Below are 16678 nucleotides of genomic sequence, written 5' to 3'. Positions count from 1 at the left end.
CCAAAACTGAGACAAGGGTAGAAAACTCCTAACTTAGGCATATCTTTACGACCAGTGGATTTTATTCTTTCTCTCTAATCTCAGAAGAAGAGGAAAGCTAACAGTGTATAGCTTTTCCTTACCACCCCTCCTGTAGGTACCGAGGAACTCTCCCCTCGCTGGACCTTCTCACCCCTTCCAGTGTGAGATTTACTCCCCAATAAGCAGAGGGAAGTTTCCTGTGCCACATTTTGACTTTTTGAAAGGCTGGATGATTTTTATTAAATTGGACACTGATCCTTCAAAACTGCCCAGTTTAAATGACACATAAATAAATATGCACATGCATTAGGGAATATCAAGGGACATTTATGGGCAGGTATTCACTGTGTAGAGGTAGTTCACATCAGAGCTGGTCAAACCTTTCTTCCTGACAGAAACGTTCAAGCTCCTTGTTTCAGGCATTTTGAAATAGACAGTAACTGATTCCTGTCTAGCAGTACCAAGGCCTTTGACCCTACCTAGCCGTGCTCAGTTCTACCTCCCCTCCCCCCCAACTCTTTATTTCAGCTTTATTTAAAAAGTACTAGTGTCCTGGAGAGTTTCCATGACCCTCCTTGCAGTCAGGGGTGATGTGGGGGCTTTCTACCTCGCCTGGGGCCTGATCCCCCTATGCTATGTCCTTCCCCACTATAGGCAACACGCTTGATGTTTCACTGAGGAATTCTGCAGATGTACTCAGCCCACACGAGGTGCTGCTGAACATGACATTGGCTGCGCTGGTAAACAGTGGTGTTTATTTGAACCCACAGGCTCTGGATTGCCATTTTGTGTGTGTGCGCTGTCTACTCAAGGTTATCAGAATTAGAATATGGATTTTAGTTACTAAAACTGTGTTCCCATTTAACCCATGCATCCCCTAAATGCTTCCTCTGAAAGGAGTGCTAAGCCATTAAGATGGAGAGCATGCTTTATTAAGTCCAAGCCGGTCACTTCATTTGCCTGCTTTATGAGAAGAAAGACCCATGGAAGTGATAGAGCCAAGAGAAACCAAGAAGTGGCACCCAGAGCCATCCCAGTGTGTGCCCCTGTCATGTCTGTCAGAAGACCTGCCCACCTACAGTTGCCATAACAGAATGTTTGTCAAACGTGTGACTTCATTTCAAGTCACAGGCATACAATGGACAAAACTAACAAAGGAAGGGCCATAAGAGAAAGCTAATGCCCAGTCACGTGTATGTTCCATGGGATGATTTTTTTTTCCTATACGACTGAAAGGCATTTGGTTGTGTGACGGTCATGTCATTTCCCTGGCTGGCCTCTGTGAGTTTGCTCTGGGTTATCACTAGAATCCTGGTGGGAGGGCTCCAGGCCTCTGCTTTCCTTCCAGCAATATTAATTTTGGAAAGGGGTTTGGGAAGTGGTGGACTCCCCATCCCCGCTCTGAAACAACACACAAAGAGATAGTCATGATGTGCTCAAAGTCACCCCCAGGTTTTGTGGAGAGCCAGAATACAACACACTGCCTTCCATCGGCACCTTCCAAAGAGGCCATGCCAAAGTGAACTACTGATGGAAATTTCACATGGAAAGTGAAAGGGTCATAGAACCAAATAAAACTAGAGACGGCTACCTGTTTGGTGCTCAGTAGAAAAGCCTTCTGGTGGAAGCTCACAGAAAACTGATCAATGGAACTGATGGATAATTTCTAATATGCTGAGGAACTACCTAGAAATATACAATGCACATGCAGTCCGGTTGATTGAATCGAGCCAGGCATGGGTGATGCTCTGTCTCTTGGTAAAGACCAGAGAAGTCAGTAAAGGAAAATATTTAACTACATTCCAAGGCCTGCCTGCCCTCTGATAGGCACAACCTAAAGGCAGAAGCAACTAGGACTAGAAGTAAAAAGCCAAAAGGATCAAGGTGAGGGTGGCATGTGGCCCCAACTGCAGGTTCCTAGTCACAAGACGAAGTGAAAGACAAATCCCACTGCAGACAGGCAAACCTTGCAAGGCTTTGTTTTACTAAAGACTTTTGTAAAGAAAAAAAATCCATTTTTAGTCAAAATATAATTACATCACTTTTCCTCCTTTTTTCTTTCCTCTAGGCCTTCACTTGCTTCCCCCTTAAAAGTGACAGCCTCTTCTGATTGTCACATGTATGTGTCTATGAAATCACAAACAAATAAACGCAACCTTCTGAGTTGTTTTTGCTGCTTGTGTGTACATGGTTTCAGGGCTGACTACTCTGCATTGGACAGCCAATAGAGGGGTTCATCCCTGGGAGAGGCTAATTCTCCTTCCCTGAGCAGCCATTAGCTGCTATCCTTCTGTGTCTAGGGATGGGACCCCATGAAAATGTCCCCTTTCATATTAATGTGTCTATTGATACTGCCATTTTCTGATGTGCCTGACCCAAGCGGCCTCCACCTCAGCAACGCCTTCCAGCAAAAGGAAACTTTCATCTTCACCTGCTTCATTTAAGAAATGCAGACCGGGAAATGGTGAAATGAGATTTTATTGGCTGAACCAGTTCTGACACACACACTCCACACCTAGTCTCTGGATTGCTGATATTCGTGATTCAGTCTGTGACTCCAGGTTGAGTGTATTTTCTAACTTACTCGAAATTGACCAGCTATTGGCATTACCTGTTCGAAGGGACCTGTGGGCTCACCATGGATGTCTACCACTCACACGACCCTGCTGATCAGACCCCTTTTCTGATCATTAGCGCTGAAGCCGAAGGAACAGGTGGTCCAGCCCGTTTGTAAACAGGTGTGCCAGCGTGTCCCTGGGGGACAGACATGACAAAGCTTGGCGTGCACTATGGGTCTCTGAGGGAGAAGGGTTGTTTTGGAGCTAACAATATCCCAGTAACAACAAATTAGCCAAAGAATATTTGGGTGGCAAGGCCTCCATGACTCCTCTCAGGATGATAGAAAAGGGCACTGGGAAGCTCGTTGGGGAATTTTACGAATTCTAATTTAGAGTCACACATCCTGTGAAAGACAAAGGACAAATAAAAATGAGACTAGAATCTACCTAAATACCTGGTTAGGATCTCTGTCCTGTGATATGTGAGCAGTCGGCAGCTACCCAAACCTCTTGCTTTATGCTATATGATTCCATTTAAGAAAGATATGTGGTGTTCTGATGCCTGCAACACTCGCTTTCCCATACTCCAAGAGAATATAAAAATTTAACCCTAACCATGCTTGTCTGTTAGAGGATTTAACGGCAGGATTTTAACCCTGAACTGACAGGTTTGTTCAGTGGAGTCTGCTGCATGGCAAGGTGGCAGCTCCCGTGTCTAAATGTCTCACCGGCTTCTCATTTGAATTCTCCTCCTCCCGCTGCCAGAGGCTTCTGTAGCCAATGGCTCTTCAGCTGGCTGCACAGTGGCAGGACAGCTCATACTGTACAGCCCAGAGGTCTGTCTGTCTTCTGGAAGACTGAACCTCAGTGAGCAAATAGAGGCCTTAACCACACCCACCCCAGGCTGTTGTTGATCCCTGCTACCCACAGTTTTGAAATGTCCAGAAACTGAGAAACAGACATCTGACATTTACCAATATTCCTTCTTCAAAACACCATTCTGTTTACTGTCTCGCATTCTCAAATGAGAAAAGACTTGTCACCTTGACTCTGTGTCCCACGTGAGTGGAGCCATGGGAAAGAAGACCAGCCATCCAGAGCCCACAAAAGAGCTGGACTCTTATTTCTTGCTCTTATAAAAAGGAGGTACACTCCAATACACAATTAATGGAGAAATACACTTATGCAGTGTTATGCAACTATGCTAATATTCAGGAGACCACCAGTATTCACCACCCAGGAAGAAGAAACAAGGAATTCAGCCCACTCTGCTTAGATTAGAAGAGAAAAAAATCTATTCCAAATCTATTTGGGTAAAATTGGGGAAAGATGCCCTGCAGGCATTATCATCACCTTTTGTCAGCATCTGGACAGACAGACAGACAGACACTTAGGTCCTGACTACCTGCAAGGATGTTTCACACTCTCTTGGCTCTGCACACAGTAGGAGCATAAGGTGTGTGCACTGCCTGGATATTCCATCCGTGGTGAAAGAGTGGAGGGAGAGAGTGACTTTAAAAAGTGACACTCTTTATCTTCAGTGTTAACCACATTACATTGCCGAGGGAAGAGGCTGGAATTGAGAAGCCTGCCCATCATGGCTGCTGACGGCTAGAGATCTGTCACTGAACTTTCCTAAAACACAGAATCTGAAAATAATTAGCAAACTTGCATGCAGTTTCAAGGGGGATGAGAACAAAAGACAGGCTGGCTGCCAATCAGCTGATCAGTCCCACTGGAGGCAAGACATCTCCCCATGTCCCCTGTCCTGAGCCTTGAGCAGCTCCCTCGAGATCCTGTGAAAGCCCCAGGGCCTCTCCCTCGGTTTGAGGGTCTCGGTGTCGGTCTTAGCTGCCAATCTGTCTCTACTTTTCCGGGCAAACTTGATCTCAGAAAGCGTGCAAACATTGAGAAGGATGGACAGGGTTAAGTTCATAACGGCGCACTTATTCACACCACATTGGCCATGGGAACACTACAAGTAGGCATAAAATTTTATTCCTGTGGTAATATACTTCAAGCTCGAAAAAGATCCTGTAAAGAAAAGAATTTCCTTTGAAAAGAAAGAAAAAAAAATAGCCAAAACAAAACCAGTTACTACTGAGGCTGACAGTACTGCATCCTAAAGTTTAGAAGAGCTAGCTATCACTCCTGAGACGACCCACAGGAAATGTGACCAAGAGAGATGCCCATCCAGAAAATGCAAACAATTATGACTTTTCCTATTGACTACTGGAAAGCCAGAAGCCCAGAATTTCTCATTGTAATACACAGAGCTGCCCAGCATTCCCAGGTATCTGCAAAGCACACGTGATCTGGGTCATGGAGGAAACCGGCAAGTCTGTCTGCAGGAAAGCTTTGCACCGAGGTAACCACAGCCAACTGCCTTCAGTACACAGTGCAGGGCTGCCCCGTTCTTACCACCTCTGCCCTGTAGCAATGCTGATTCTCTCTCTTTCCCGAACTGGGTGATGGGCAATCCCTTCCACACTTCCATCAACAAACAGCTGGATGGGTGCCAAAGGACCACACATCCTGGTCCGCCATGCCCTTTTTAATCAACTTCCTAATTAAAAAATGCCATGCTGGCATGAGGTATGAAGGGAGGAGGCTTAGAATATTTCACAAAATAGCATCCTCTCATCCTGGGGTTGCTGGGGATCTGTACCCTTACAGATGTTTACGAGCGTTCCTGCTGCAGAGATAGAATCAATTTGCTTGCGCCTGGCCTCAAGACGTATTAAATTTATCCTGAAGGAAGCTGGCTTCTGAAAGCTCTTGCCCAGATGCATTAGGCAGGTGGGGGTTTCAGGGAACCGGAGGGTCCACCAGCAGATGCAGCATTGATTTCTGAATGTTCACACTCTCATAGACAGCTCCAGAGCAGACTCGGTTTGATGGCTCTCTATGGGGTGCCCTGCAGACTGGATTATTTCCATCGCCAGTCTGGCTAGCATTGTTTCATGGCGACAGTGCCCTGTGCGTTCAGCTTCTGCTCAGATGGCACAGGCTAAGGGAAATGCCTGGACCAGGAAGAGGAGACAGCACCAAATTTAAAGTCAGCCTCCGAGAACTGTCCCCTGCCTACAGGACTCGGGGACGCAGGAGCCCCCAGAACTGAGGAGTGGTGCTGACTTTTGTCAAGACCCTCTGTGAGTTCATATTAGAACACACTGTGGTTCAGTTTAGACAATGACTTAGGTGCCTCTCAAGGCCATGTTGGAGCTGGAAATCCTACGACAATCCTTGCCGATGCTCTAAAGAAAGCAGCACCCCCCCCAATACATCATTCACCCCTGAGTTGTTAGAGTTCCAAGCTTGATACCCCACCTGAAAACAACATCTGAAGCAAACGCTCAGTTGGGGTGATTTTCTCAAGGCAATTTGAGGAGTGTGCTGCCTAAACCATCGGACTTCAGCAGGAAGCAGACAGCACACAGAATAGAGTCACAAAGTTCTGACAACTATATCAATGAGCACTCACAGACATCTCAGGAAGGTTTATTCGACGCACGTATTAGCCCAACAACTCAAATATTATAGCCTTCACACAACACTTTCATCCCAGGGACCTTAAAAATATACATGCTTTACACTTTAGTAACCATGGAAGGGCTCAGCACATTCTCTTTAGTGTGTGAAAACATGCCACAGCCACAGAATACTGAAAAAAATAAGGTCAAGTGACATTGTGGAAGAAAACTGTTGTCAACTGTTGTCATCCCGCCCCCCTTCCCCCCCCCCCCCGTTTGTAAGCAGTAGGAGCCTTATGGGCAGTGCATGTGGCAGAGGGCAGAGCTCCTGAGATGCAATTCCCCCCAGTGAGACCACTGCAAACAGAGCAGCCAAGGCAGGCACCTGACATTTGGAATCTCGTGGATGAATTACATGATTTAGCCATGGAAGATCATAATCTCTCCCAAAGTTGATATTCAACCTCAGAGGAAAAGTTAAAAAATAAAAATTAAAATTAAAAAGTCTCCCCAGACACCACATTCTCAGGCTGGCTCACATGAACATGTTTACAGCTCTCGGGGGCATCTCATTGTCTTTGGATCAAGTCCTTATCAACTGCAAGGAGCCTTGGAGCTGACAGGGCTACAAGCGGCAAAACTAACTCCCTCGAGTGGAAACTCCTGTGACATAATTGTTGCCCTTAAAAAAAAAAATGGACTTCACCTGTGAGAGGCAGCTGGGCACAAAGGAAGCCTCGCGGATAAGTGACATTCAAGGGCTTCCCTGCTTCTAAATGGCCAAGCAGAGGTTAAAAAAGAAAGGCTGGTGTCTGCTCCAAGAAAGTTATAACCAGAAAACAAAAGAGTTATTTCGCCCATTGATGATGTGCTCAACTCGGAAAGGAAAGCAGCATGGGAGAAGAGCGTGCAATGAAGCCTCCCCCTAGATAAGGAGTTCAGGAAAACAAGAACTCTTGGGAATTCATTACTTTGGGCTAGACATTTAAAAACTGAGGTTTTTTTGTTCCCTCATTCTAGTTTACCAGCTAATTTTTAAAAAATGCAATAGACAAAAAAAAGTATGTAAATATGCATTCATGGAAAAATTGAAAATTTCCCTATTATGCACAAAAAAAATCTTAATATGACTGTTCAGAAACTTGCAACTTGACCAAGAAAATGATCACAGACAAGTTCTACATATCAGGGACAAGCCTGTTCCCGGTTTGTCACACCTGAGGCTTGGGCTCACTGAAGATATTTATGGTTTTCTTTTTTATACAGACACACGTTTTCAAACAGAACAAATCACACTCACCAGCCTCCCCCCAAAGTTGTATTTTTCTGTCACACATTGACTGTCATTTCTAAAGTCTAGCGACACTTGGGGAAAGTCTTTTCCAAAATCAAAATGAAAGCATGCCATGCTCCAAAATATCCATGAAACTACAGAAATACAGTTAAAAGATCATGGTCTCCCCTCAAGTTTTACTTTAAAAACAAACTGAATAATTAGGTCACTTAAAATGCGCACCTTTCCCTCTAAGGAGGCTAGGAATCATTAAGACAAGGAAGGGCTCCTCATCAGTGGAACCCCCCCCCCAAGAATCTTGAACTGAATCTGGAAACACCCATGCTCCTGCATGGTAGTCCCGGAATTATATAAGAAATCTGTGCCACTGTTGACAATAGAAACTCAGGGCTCCAGGAAGCTTCATCATTACTTATGAACTCAGAAAACTGATTTGGAAAAAAAAATCATTTTTTTTTTCTGAAAAGAACTCAGCATCAAAGGTTGTACTCGTTTAAAATGTCCCCCTCTGCGCATCCTACAGACCTACAAATACCTCAGTTCAGTTTCCACTGTCCCCAATAAGTAGCTGGTTAAATGAGCTCAAATCTCCTTCCAGCTAGGAAAAATATATACTAGTCAAAACTAATTACATCTGGGCTTTCATCAAAACAACATTTGCTAATTCTGCTGGTCTCCATACACTGTCCCAGAAAATATTCATTAAACACGTTGAATAATGGCTGCTGCAGAATTCCGAAAATACTAATCTCTAAACAGTTCATTTTCACTTCACACTTACGCGTGGAAGATAGATGAGGAGGCCACCCCCACGCACCAGCAAAATGACTATTCTTTTGTTACTGCCCTTAAGAGTTGAACTTTGCTCCACTTTGGGAAGCGCAGCCATGGCTCCGGAAACAACAGGACCCATTTACCTGGAGGGGATTTCAAAGAGAAACCTGAAGAATGGATTCTCTGCTCCTTCTGTCCCTGTCCGCACCTTCAGCTAAGCCAGCCTCTGACAGGCAGTCGTTCCCACGGCAGCCACCCCTGCCTTCCATCTTAGGGACTCACCCAGAAAATTCTCCAGCCTGCTCCGCGACTACAAAACTCTTCTAATGCTTTTGAACGCCCACCATTTGTTCTCCATTCATCCAATCAACTTCGAACCGCACATCTTCTCTCTATCGGCGCGCAGACACGGGGCCACTTCTCATCTGTATGCTAATTATTTTGCCACATGGACAAAAGTAATAATGCTTTCAGACAGGAAACTAACAGGCCTGAAGTCGAAGATGGAAATTAATAAGTTGACACCACTAAACGCCGGGGAAGACGGGCATGCGTGCAGAGCCCTGCCTGGTGGATGCGGCGCAGCCTCCATCAGCAGGCAGCAGACAGACGGCCCTGGGCCGCCAGCACTGCCCAGGCTGCGAGCATCAGGCACAGGTTTCCTTAGAGACCACATCGCTGCCGCAGAGGCACACCGGGAGCATCCTGCTGACTTACCCTGCTGGGGCTGCTGTCCTTTAAGCAATACACAACGCAGCCATTTCCTCAAACCCTAACTTCATCGCTGATCTACATGCTTCTCAACCTAACAGCTGTGAGTTAAAAACCAGTAATTTCTAGCCTTCCTGTTGACTAGGCTTTCAGCAGTCAGGCAAGATTGGGATGTGTGCTGTGTGCTTCCTACACTGTACCCACAGGCCTCTAAATCTCTAGAGCAGGGTGTATGATGTGCAGTGCTGTATTTAATGTAATAGATGAGAACTCTAAATACGCAGGCTGGCTGTTGGCTGCTACCCGCTAGGTGAAGTGTCTCAGAAAATCTCCCCTACCGTTGACGTTATGGTAAATGCATATCATGATCCAAGAAACCTCACCAAAGTCAGCAGAACCTTGGTGTTCTCACTGGAACTACGGCTATGGGACTGCATATCAAAACAAAAACAAAACAAAAAAGCATCCAGATCTCCCTGCCACTTCTTAAGACAGTAGAACGGGCACCAGAGAGTTAACGAAGGGCTTGCTACTGTGTCCCTGGCTTGCCAGCCGGTACAATATCCCATCCCAGCACACGCTCCTTTTATCATTTTCCTTTAAAACAAGAGGGCAGAACTATTCTCTGAGTAACTTTCAGCATTGCCAGCCCTAGATACCAGCATTAGTATCATTTGAAAAGAAAACAGAAAAAGTTTATTCTCAAAAAAAGCAGACCCGGTAAGATGCCAAAAACACAAAAGAGAACACAGCTCTATGACTTTCTGTAGCATCTGCTCTTTTTATTTTAATTTTTTTTTAATTGCTGATTTTATAAATGGCTACTCAGGCAAGCAACAAATGCTTTTCTGTGGTCATCGCTGTCCCTCTCTCTCCCCAGCCTCTGAGCACACTGTAAAGGCACACACATAAAGGCTGCTTACTTAGTACCTCTCCTCTCCTGGAAGCTAGCTTTAATATCCAGACTCCTAATGAGAACAACTCTGGGAAGATTTCAGACAAGCAGCCCACAGGCGTGTTTACCTGAGGGGCAGCTGTGGCCAAGAGAGTCCATTGTTGGCCCTTTGTACCCCAAATCATGCCCTTCTGTCACGGGGTGAGACCAGACAAGAGTGGAAGGTGTCCAGGCAGGTGGAGAAATGGCTTTGGGAAGTACTTAAGACACGATCAGACATTGCTCAGAGGAGGTGGGGGCTGCAGCAGCCAGGCAAATAAGCAACCGCATGTCACCTTTAAATGAAAAGGAAGAGGTACCTCTCTGTGGAAGAGTTGGTGGCCATCAGCAAGTCCTCCTCAGCAGTCTGTCTCACTCACGCAGCTCCTCGGCTGCCATGGAGAGCCCCAGGCACGTGTGGTCACAGATCCCTCCGTGTTTGTACTCCCTCCACCCCTCCCATCAGGACCCGCACTGGCAGCCCTGTGCACCGGAGTGCAAGGCAGAGCCCACAGATCAGCCACTGGGGGCCTCCATAGGCACAGTGCAGACTGGTTTCTGAGGGAGACTGACAGCAGTCCCAAGGTCCCAGGAACACCCTCTTCTTGCTCTCAGAGGTAATTCCTCTGAAGAGCATCTGCCTGGCGCGTGGTTACTACACAGGGTACTGTTTGCTCCCTTCCCAGTGTCCTGCCGGAAACCTTCATAGCCCTCCACAAGGAGGCTTGCTGGGGACACCCACTGCCCCTCCATCTTCCTACAGACAATGCCCTGTCCACTGTCATCAGAACACCTCCCTCCCCTTCACTACTCCCCTACAAATCCCACCCCCCATGGGCCTTTTTCTTTCAGAGAGAGCTATAGCATTCCCAGCATTTCCTTCCTACCCACCAGCCCAGAGGCAGCAAGGTTGGTCAGTGTCCTTTTCATACAATAAACAAGCACTTCTGCATCCTCTCTAGCTTTCTCACACCTGGATTACATTTTCTCTGCCATCTCTGATTACTCCTGCAGATACCCCGAGGGCTCATTAGAAAGTCGAAGCTAAAAAACACTTTCATTGTGAGAAGAGTCGCAGTTATTGTGTGTGCTGGAACAATGCAGGTGTGGAGGGGATGGAGACAAGAGAGCCAGGCTGAGCCATAAGCAGGGGCAGAGTGAGAGGGAGGCCAGGAGGCCAGAAGAGAGAGGGAGAGAGGGAAGGAGGAAGGAAGAGAACACAAACATCCTTCAAACTGAGTCACAGAGCATTGAAACATAGCCTACGGATAGGAAAATGGATAGCTGTTTCCCTAAAATCATCTGATGTCAAAAGGCACACAATAACTGACACGAAGTAGAATCCTTAACATTACTCCCAGCATCAATTATGACCATTTTAAGCAATATACTAATATATGGGATATGCCAACTTAAAATGTTTGTAAAAATACTAGCCGTAGATGTTATTTAGATATCAACTCCCTCATGCACACACCAAAACAAAACACACATAAACTACTTTATTGTTTAAGTTGGTGGCATCCGCTATCTTTGGTTTGGAGTACATACATATGGGTGTCAGTTGCATCATGTAGTGGGATAAAACGGCTTTGTAAGACACATTTCAATGCTTTGCAAGTTTTTGTTCAAGTTTATACCTCCTGTTACTCTTGTTAAGGAATGCTTTCCAATTTTGAAAGAAAAGAGAGAGAGAGAGATTCTTAAAAACTTGAAAGATCATTGCAGTGATCTACCTGAGAGCAAAGCAGCCTGGAGCTCTTTCAGCTGCCCCTCACTGGCTTCCTGGGCAGGATTCTGGGAGACTCTGCAGACTTCCTGGCCAAATATTAGATGCATTTGAAAAACTAGTTATTGATTAGAAAACACAGCCCTTGAGGAAAGTGGGTAGCCAGTTGAGTTCAAGTTCAGGGAAGATTGGTCCCTACCAAGGGAACCTCATTATTTTCTCTTGTTCCATAAAGTGGATTTATTTTTTAACACACGAGTGGCTAAAACTTTCAGTTGTTTGGAATTTAAAGTGTAGCTACTGAAATGCACAGTAAGTAAGCAGTGTTTTAGGATGGATGGTATTTTTAATACAACAGGTCTCCATCAAAGTAGATTGGCTTGCAGGTAGACATAGCATGTCTGGTTTAGACGTGTGACATTTAAAATATTATTTTGTTAGCAAAATTACCCTTGGATGTAATCATCTTTTTTAAAGTTGCATGCATGGTGCATTTCTAGCTAAAGCTAACAAAGCAAATGAATACTCAAATTGCAAATTCATTATTTGAAAATTCCCTGTATAATAGAAACAGATAGGAAAAACTTTTTAAAATATTTGACATTGCAAAATAACTTTCATTTACATTTTTTTAAGGCTGGTAAAGAAAATGAACAGGTATCACCAGAGGGTGGGACGGTTGGTGACAGGGGATAGAAGTCAAAATGTTTAAAAGAGTAAAAATTAAATTAAATTAGGTTAAAAAAAGTGACAGGAATAATAAAGATGCCACATTAATGGACACTGACCCTCCCCCAACCATAGCTACATGCTTTTAAATCAAGCTCATGCAGCTATATATTCTGAAGAACATTGTAGGTTCATGTTCCTTTAAGAATTTTTGTGTATCAATCATAAGTGTTCTCAAGTTATTGGGCCTCAACCCTGGCCTCAGCTTCAAATGCAGCCCCATGAAGCTGGCATTGATTGTGGCTCTGGGTGCAAGTTTCACTGCATAGACTTGTCCCTGTCACCCAGGGTAACCCCGACTCATCTTTTCAAAAAATTAATTGTATTAATAACCAGACACATTGAGGTAAAGAGCATTCACTTCCAAAGTAGTAATGCTTGTAGTTTGGAGCCCAAAATCACATGCGTTATTTTGGCAGATTCTTGTGTCTGATATTTATAAACACGTGCATGCAATAGCAGCTGCAACGTCTTTACGAAATAAAAACCATCCGCGACAGATCTGGGCTGCCACCATCTCCAAAACATCCAATTGTGACCATAAACACCACTCGACTTCTACCTCAGTGAGCACCGTCATTAAGGTGATGAAAGTGAGCCATTTTCACTTCGACAGTGAACCTGTAGGAAGTCGCTGCTGAATGCAATCGCTATCTGCCACGGACAGCTCCCGGTGCTGAAAGGAAGCCAGGAACCCCTATCACAATGGCTCCCTCCACCAGCCTTTGAAAAATCACAGCAAACTGAATGGGGTGGAAAGTGCTCAGCCTGAATAGCACTGTCTACAGAACAATGGCGGCCAGCTCCAAATCCTGCTATAATCACATTAATGAGATTAATCAGTGAATTAGCAGCAGTCAAATGTCAGGGAGGCAAGGAGGAAGCCAACCAAGATGGTGATTAACTTTGGGAGGGGGAGGGGGAAAATCAACTGTGTTCTGTCCGAGGATTTGCAGAACTTGACAGATCTGATTCACAAATCTGAAGGGTGAAGGTAGAAAGCAAAAGGCAGCCACACAGACCGTCAGAGTACACTGTGGATCCAGCCACCACCCTGCTGCTAGCCTGCTAGGGGAAACTCGATTGCAGGAATCTTCTCAAACTGCCCAGATTTTGTAGTTTGAAGCTTTCAACTGTGTCACTAACATTCAATATTATTTTCTCCAAACTCAAGCTAAAATATATTTTAAAGGTCTGATGGGGGGGGGGTCACAGCAAGAGTTTTAAAAACTGTACTGAGTATTGTTCCATCATACAAACACCCCTACAGTGCTCTAGCATAAACAAATATTACAATAAATAAAATCTAATATTGAAGTACAACTTTAAGGAGAGTTTTAGCTATTTGACTTCTGCACTGAGGGAATTTATTCATTCATGTTCCTTTGGGCCAATCGAGGAAAGAAGAACAATAAAGTTCTTTGGGGAGGTGGACATCATCAACACTTTGGGCTCGGAGTTTTGGGGGTGTTAAACTTACAGGAATCCTACGATACTGTTTTCAGGAAGGAATTTTGAGTAAAAACACTTCCATTTTTAAAGTAAGTGTGGATCTATCTATGTAAAAAGGTAACTTACTTTTTCATTGCAAAAACGACATCACTTTTAAGAACTTGAATAATTAGGAAGACAGTTTTAAGCTCATGAGGGTGTTGCAGAAGCTTTTGTCTGTGGTGTTAGCAAGAAGTGTATACACTTGAACAAAAGAGTTGTTACACAAACTACTTTATCCTAATTAAGTAGATAGCATAATGGTCTATAACATACATAGTTTCAATGGTATAAGAAATGTGTCATGACTAAATTAATGCTAAATTCAAACTCTATTGTATATTTTGTATCTTTCACACTCTTGTGAATATTTATATTATTTATTGTTTATTCAGATCTATGTGCAAGCAAGAGTATGAAGAATCAACTTTTTGTTTATGAAGTGATTTTAGAAAACATATTTCTGTTATAAATTAAGTGCTGTTTTGTTATTATGAACTTCAAACATTGAGGTTATTGTTAAAAGTCTTTATTTGATTTTACCAGTTTAATGAACATCAATCAACTTTTTTTTAATAGTTAGACAAACACAACAGTGCCTCAGGAGTAGCTAAGATTCCCGCAGCCATTGCATAAAAATCCTCCCTTGTTTGTAAAGTGAAGTTACCCACACTCTCAGGAAGTTACTTCAGCTCAAATCACCGACCTCCACACATGCAGCAAGTTTTTCGTTTTTCTCATTTTTATTTCTTCTTATAAACAAAATCATTGCTCAGGCATGCAATCTATTCCCCATTTTTGCTCTAAAGACAGGCTTCTGAGGATTGAAGACCTCAGGAGCCTTCTGGCTACCAGTCATGCTATAAAAATAACTTTAAAAAGGAGCAAACAATAAGACTGCAGCAGAAGCCTTGGGCTACAGCAAAGCAGATCCTGACCCCTGAGTCCAAAGAATTAACCTAATGAGCATCACGTACCTCACACCATGCCCGCACCGCTCACAAGTGACGGCAAGTTCAATTTTGGTAACTGTGCTGGCTCAAAACACACAGAAAGAGAAAACCCTTTCCCCCACAAGTGGGAGACCGAGGAGGACCACGCATAGCACCGAGAGGCAGGGAAGGCTGCTTTTGTCTTCAGCGAGCATTGATTTCATAACCCACAGTCCAGGGAATCAAAAAAAAAAAATTGAAATACACCCACCAACAATGGGTGAGAAACCAGGGGGCCTCCAAGAAGGCTGTGGGGAAAAGCTTTCTCGCTCTGTCGCTCTGTTTTGTGTGCAGTAGCTTAGGGGAAAAAAAAATGTCGTCCGGACAGGAATGACACACGCAGTAGGAGAGGCTAGTGGGCCTAAGAGAGCTGCTTTACCTCCACATCCAGCCCCTAATGCGCACAGCCCCACTCATCCTCTCCCAGGCTCTTTTTTTTTTCCACTTTTTTTTTCACGAGCTCCAAATCCCCGGCATATGACCTTCTGTTAAATAGATAAAAAAAAAAATTGCTTATCAGTCATGCAAATGAGGCTGAATTCATTTTCCACAACAGATGGCCTCATAGATAATGATGATGGAAGAGAGAAAATTGAATGTCTCTCACAAGGTGGCCATGGCAACCGAGAGCAGAATAATATCAATAATAAGCTCACTGCATAATAAGGTTGTCAGTCCTACAAATCAAAGTCTGCAGCTAAATCAGGTATATCACCCCAGCTAGTTACCAGGTAAATAATATATATACATATATATGCATGTACATATATGCTGACCATGAAGAGAGCCAGCATTCCCAGTCATTCAGTGTCGGGTGGGGTGGAGGAGGCGGTTACTGGATAATGAAATGACGATCCCATAATCCGACTTTTTTTTTTCTTTTTTCTTTCATTATATTTTGTTCAGTAGCCTGGGTTTTCATGAAGCACGGGCTAACTAGCCATATTGAACTGTGGAGTGAGCCTGGGGATGAGCTCCCCTCCCGCGAGCCTCCTCCTCACTCTCCCCTCTGCGTGCCCTGCTGCATCCTGCTTAGATGCAAGAGCAGCTCGCCGGAGGCTTCCACCTTGGCTCCCAGGGGGACATCCTGCAAAATGAATCAGCAGCCATCCCAAGCAGGCTGATTAAAATGAAAATGGCAAGGCACATGTCTGGGCGGAACTGGGGCTCAGCTTTGTTGCCTGTCTGACAAGCAAGCTCAATATAGCTCTTGCTAATAATGGCTTACTGCCTTTCGGTTTTTAAAAAGGTATCACCCTTTCCCCTTAACCAACTGCCGAGTGTGTGGTGTGTGTGTGTGTGTGTGTGTGTGTGTGTGTGCGCGCGAGCGTGTGTGTGTGTGTGCTCGTGCGTGTGCTCACATGTGTGTGCCACGGGGGTTGTGGAGTGGTGGTGGGGGGGACGGACTGCTTGATTCTAATTTTCTGCTGCTCACATGCAGACAGCCCGCCTGACAACGCTGTTATTTTAAAACTGAATTTAGCTGTCTTTCTTCTGAGGAGAGTGATGGTTAAGTCTCAGCATGGTGGTGGTTGCCTAAAAACCAAAACCAGAAACAGGGATTTCTAGCCCAAGCTTTTGTCACAGAGCTTGGGGGAGGTGGGGGTCACCTAGTAATGTGCTTCCCTGGCTCAAAGCCCAGCGTGAGAAGCAGCCCAGGTGGGAGCCTACTCCTGCTTGGCGATTGTCTACCAGATTGTCTCTGTCCCCTAGATCTCATGCAAAATACAGGCTGAAAGCCCTAAGTGGAAGCCACCAAATGATGCAATTATTGCATAAAATTTATTGAAAAATAAATCTCATTTCTTTTCAAAATTCTCAGACATAGCTTGAAGATTCCCTTCAATAAGCCATATTTTTAAAATATCCTTATAAAAAAATTTTAGCCTTTGTTAAAGGGATCATTACATCCCCTTTCAAGAAAGAAAGAAAAGAAAGAAAGAAACCACGCGTGCACACACACACACAAACA

At 44.5% G+C, this 16678-nt stretch overlaps 1 protein-coding gene across 19 annotated transcripts in view; it reads right to left on the bottom strand.

The window, feature by feature from the left end:
* The window catches only part of Myt1l (myelin transcription factor 1 like), a 390358-nt gene extending 375274 nt beyond the window's left edge, over positions 1–15084 (bottom strand). For 15 of the 19 annotated variants that reach the window (XM_057765408.1, XM_057765519.1, XM_057765459.1 and 12 more), the window contains exon 1: positions 8403–9018. The gene's annotated coding sequence lies outside the window, so the exon portion shown is untranslated. The other 4 variants (XM_057765426.1, XM_057765434.1, XM_057765442.1 and 1 more) reach the window with 4 other exon arrangements.
* Positions 15085–16678: the final 1594 nt, after the last annotated feature.

Source organism: Chionomys nivalis, chromosome 1, assembly GCF_950005125.1.
Source record: "Chionomys nivalis chromosome 1, mChiNiv1.1, whole genome shotgun sequence".
NCBI lineage: Eukaryota > Metazoa > Chordata > Mammalia > Rodentia > Cricetidae > Chionomys > Chionomys nivalis.
The sequence above is the reverse complement of the archived record's forward strand: the minus strand, read 5'-3'. Positions and strand labels throughout refer to the sequence as shown.